A 3,990-nucleotide genomic window follows, 5' to 3' on the forward strand; every position below is an offset into this window, starting at 1 on the left:
AGCGTGGTGATATAGTATCTTTAAAAGGCCCTTTGGTAGGCACAATATTTGCTTACGGCCATACCACCCTGAACACGCCCGATCTCGCCTGATCTCGGAAGCTAAGCAGGGTCGGGCCTGGTCAGTACTTGGATGGGAGACCGCCTGGGAATACCAGGTGCTGGTAAGCTTTTTTCACTGCTCTTTACAAAAGCAGAGGGCGCTGCTGCTTTTTCAGTGGACACCGACAGGGTGGGAAGGATATAGCTAGATCATGACTTGCCGGTATACAAATGACACAAACCAGTTAAATGATGGCTTTCATCATTCCTAAGCTCATCGATCATTTTCTTTTCAATTTTATGCTAACGATATTCTACATTTCAACAGTAAATATTAATATTTTTACTGCACTACATTTGTGATCCTTATAGCCACTTTGTACATTCTGATTTGACATTTAAAAGCTGTGAGTGTGTCTGGAAATCTGCATGCTCCCTGTATAGACGACAGAGCAAAGCACGCCCGATCTCGCCTGATCTCGGAAGCTAAGCAGGGTCGGGCCTGGTCAGTACTTGGATGGGAGACCGCCTGGGAATACCAGGTGCTGTAAGCTTTTTTCACTCCTCTTTACAAAAGCAGAGGGCGCTGCTGCTTTTTCAGTGGACACCGACAGGGTGGGAAGGATATAGCTAGATCATGACTTGCCGGTATAGAAATGACACAAATCCAGTTAAATGATGGCTTTCATCATTCCTAAGCTCATCGATCATTTTCTTTTCAATTTTATGCTAACGATTCTACATTTCAACAGTAAATATTAATATTTTTACTGCACTACATTTGTGATCCTTATAGCCACTTTGTACATTCTGATTTGACATTTAAAAGCTGTGAGTGTGTCTGGAAATCTGCAGGCGCTCCCTGTATAGACGACAGAGCAAAGCGTGGTGATATAGTATCTTTAAAAGGACCTTTGGTAGGCACAATATTTGCTTACGGCCATACCACCCTGAACACGCCCGATCTCGTCTGATCTCGGAAGCTAAGCAGGGTCGGGCCTGGTCAGTACTTGGATGGGAGACCGCCTGGGAATACCAGGTGCTGTAAGCTTTTTTTCACTCCTCTTTACAAAAAAAGCAGAGGGCGCTGCTGCTTTTTCAGTGGACACCGACAGGGTGGGAAGGATATAGCTAGATCATGACTTGCCGGTATAGAAATGACACAACCAGTTAAATGATGGCTTTCATCATTCCTAAGCTCATCGATCATTTTCTTTTCAATTTTATGCTAACGTATTCTACATTTCAACAGTAAATATTAATATTTTTACTGCACTACATTTGTGATCCTTATAGCCACTTTGTACATTCTGATTTGACATTTAAAAGCTGTGAGTGTGTCTGGAAATCTGCAGGCGCTCCCTGTATAGACGAAAGAGCAAAGCGTGGTGATATAGTATCTTTAAAAGGACCTTTGGTAGGCACAATATTTGCTTACGGCCATACCACCCTGAACACGCCCGATCTCGTCTGATCTCGGAAGCTAAGCAGGGTCGGGCCTGGTCAGTACTTGGATGGGAGACCGCCTGGGAATACCAGGTGCTGTAAGCTTTTTTCACTCCTCTTTACAAAAAGCAGAGGGCGCTGCTGCTTTTTCAGTGGACACCGACAGGGTGGGAAGGATATAGCTAGATCATGACTTGCCGGTATAGAAATGACACAAATCCAGTTAAATGATGGCTTTCATCATTCCTAAGCTCATCGATCATTTTCTTTTCAATTTTATGCTAACGTATTCTACATTTCAACAGTAAATATTAATATTTTTACTGCACTACATTTGTGATCCTTATAGCCACTTTGTACATTCTGATTTGACATTTAAAAGCTGTGAGTGTGTCTGGAAATCTGCAGGCGCTCCCTGTATAGACGAACAGAGCAAAGCGTGGTGATATAGTATCTTTAAAAGGACCTTTGGTAGGCACAATATTTGCTTACGGGCCATACCACCCTGGAACACGCCCGATCTCGTCTGATCTCGGAAGCTAAGCAGGGTCGGGCCTGGTCAGTACTTGGATGGGAGACCGCCTGGGAATACCAGGTGCTGTAAGCTTTTTTTTTCACTCCTCTTTACAAAAAGCAGAGGGCGCTGCTGCTTTTTCAGTGGACACCGACAGGGTGGGAAGGATATAGCTAGATCATGACTTGCCGGTATAGAAATGACACAAATCCAGTTAAATGATGGCTTTCATCATTCCTAAGCTCATCGATCATTTTCTTTTCAATTTTATGCTAACGTATTCTACATTTCAACAGTAAATATTAATATTTTTACTGCACTACATTTGTGATCCTTATAGCCACTTTGTACATTCTGATTTGACATTTAAAAGCTGTGAGTGTGTCTGGAAATCTGCAGGCGCTCCCTGTATAGACGACAGAGCAAAGCGTGGTGATATAGTATCTTTAAAAGGACCTTTGGTAGGCACAATATTTGCTTACGGCCATACCACCCTGAACACGCCCGATCTCGTCTGATCTCGGAAGCTAAGCAGGGTCGGGCCTGGTCAGTACTTGGATGGGAGACCGCCTGGGAATACCAGGTGCTGTAAGTTTTTTTCACTCCTCTTTACAAAAAGCAGAGGGCGCTGCTGCTTTTTCAGTGGACACCGACAGGGTGGGAAGGATATAGCTAGATCATGACTTGCCGGTATAGAAATGACACAAATCCAGTTAAATGATGGCTTTCATCATTCCTAAGCTCATCGATCATTTTCTTTTCAATTTTATGCTAACGTATTCTACATTTCAACAGTAAATATTAATATTTTTACTGCACTACATTTGTGATCCTTATAGCCACTTTGTACATTCTGATTTGACATTTAAAAGCTGTGAGTGTGTCTGGAAATCTGCAGGCGCTCCCTGTATAGACGATAGAGCAAAGCGTGGTGATATAGTATCTTTAAAAGGACCTTTGGTAGGCAATAATATTTGCTTACGGCCATACCACCCTGAACACGCCCCGATCTCGTCTGATCTCGGAAGCTAAGCAGGGTCGGGCCTGGTCAGTACTTGGATGGGAGACCATTTGGGAATACCAGGTGCTGTAAGCTTTTTTTCACTCCTCTTTACAAAAAGCAGAGGGCGCTGCTGCTTTTTCAGTGGACACCGACAGGGTGGGAAGGATATAGCTAGATCATGACTTGCCGGTATAGAAATGACACAAATCCAGTTAAATGATGGCTTTCATCATTCCTAAGCTCATCGATCATTTTCTTTTCAATTTTATGCTAACGTATTCTACATTTCAACAGTAAATATTAATATTTTTACTGCACCACATTTGTGATCCTTATAGCCACTTTGTACATTCTGATTTGACATTTAAAAGCTGTGAGTGTGTCTGGAATCTGCAGGCGCTCCCTGTATAGACGACAGAGCAAGATATAGTATCTTTAAAAGGACCTTTGGTAGGCACAATATTTGCTTACGGCCATACCACCCTGAACACGCCCGATCTCGTCTGATCTCGGAAGCTAAGCAGGGTCGGGCCTGGTCAGTACTTGGATGGGAGACCGCCTGGGAATACCAGGTGCTGTAAGCTTTTTTCACTCCTCTTTACAAAAAGCAGAGGGCGCTGCTGCTTTTTCAGTGGACACCGACAGGGTGGGAAGGATATAGCTAGATCATGACTTGCCGGTATAGAAATGACACAAATCCAGTTAAATGATGGCTTTCATCATTCCTAAGCTCATCGATCATTTTCTTTTCAATTTTATGCTAACGTATTCTACATTTCAACAGTAAATATTAATATTTTTACTGCACTACATTTGTGATCCTTATAGCCACTTTGTACATTCTGATTTGACATTTAAAAGCTGTGAGTGTGTCTGGAAATCTGCAGGCGCTCCCTGTATAGACGAAAGAGCAAAGCGTGGTGATATAGTATCTTTAAAAGGCCCTTTGGTAGGCAACAATATTTGCTTACGGCCATACCACCCTG

General features: G+C 43.0%; 7 non-coding genes across 7 annotated transcripts; all 7 read left to right on the plus strand.

The window, feature by feature from the left end:
- The first annotated feature begins 50 nt into the window (after positions 1-50).
- LOC129088752 (5S ribosomal RNA) lies at positions 51-170 on the plus strand. Its single transcript, XR_008531106.1, has one exon. It is a non-coding gene; the product is annotated as a 5S ribosomal RNA (ribosomal RNA).
- Positions 171-973: 803 nt separating this feature from the next.
- Positions 974-1,092, plus strand: LOC129088750 (5S ribosomal RNA). Its single transcript, XR_008531104.1, has one exon. It is a non-coding gene; the product is annotated as a 5S ribosomal RNA (ribosomal RNA).
- Positions 1,093-1,473: 381 nt separating this feature from the next.
- Positions 1,474-1,592, plus strand: LOC129088753 (5S ribosomal RNA). The gene has a single exon (XR_008531107.1). It is a non-coding gene; the product is annotated as a 5S ribosomal RNA (ribosomal RNA).
- A 381-nt stretch (positions 1,593-1,973) lies between these two features.
- LOC129088751 (5S ribosomal RNA) lies at positions 1,974-2,094 on the plus strand. The gene has a single exon (XR_008531105.1). It is a non-coding gene; the product is annotated as a 5S ribosomal RNA (ribosomal RNA).
- Positions 2,095-2,477: 383 nt separating this feature from the next.
- LOC129088755 (5S ribosomal RNA) lies at positions 2,478-2,596 on the plus strand. The gene has a single exon (XR_008531109.1). It is a non-coding gene; the product is annotated as a 5S ribosomal RNA (ribosomal RNA).
- Positions 2,597-2,977: 381 nt separating this feature from the next.
- Positions 2,978-3,097, plus strand: LOC129088756 (5S ribosomal RNA). Its single transcript, XR_008531110.1, has one exon. It is a non-coding gene; the product is annotated as a 5S ribosomal RNA (ribosomal RNA).
- Positions 3,098-3,469: 372 nt separating this feature from the next.
- Positions 3,470-3,588, plus strand: LOC129088754 (5S ribosomal RNA). The gene has a single exon (XR_008531108.1). It is a non-coding gene; the product is annotated as a 5S ribosomal RNA (ribosomal RNA).
- Positions 3,589-3,990: the final 402 nt, after the last annotated feature.

Source organism: Anoplopoma fimbria, unplaced genomic scaffold (genome assembly GCF_027596085.1).
Source record: "Anoplopoma fimbria isolate UVic2021 breed Golden Eagle Sablefish unplaced genomic scaffold, Afim_UVic_2022 Un_contig_3375_pilon_pilon, whole genome shotgun sequence".
NCBI lineage: Eukaryota > Metazoa > Chordata > Actinopteri > Perciformes > Anoplopomatidae > Anoplopoma > Anoplopoma fimbria.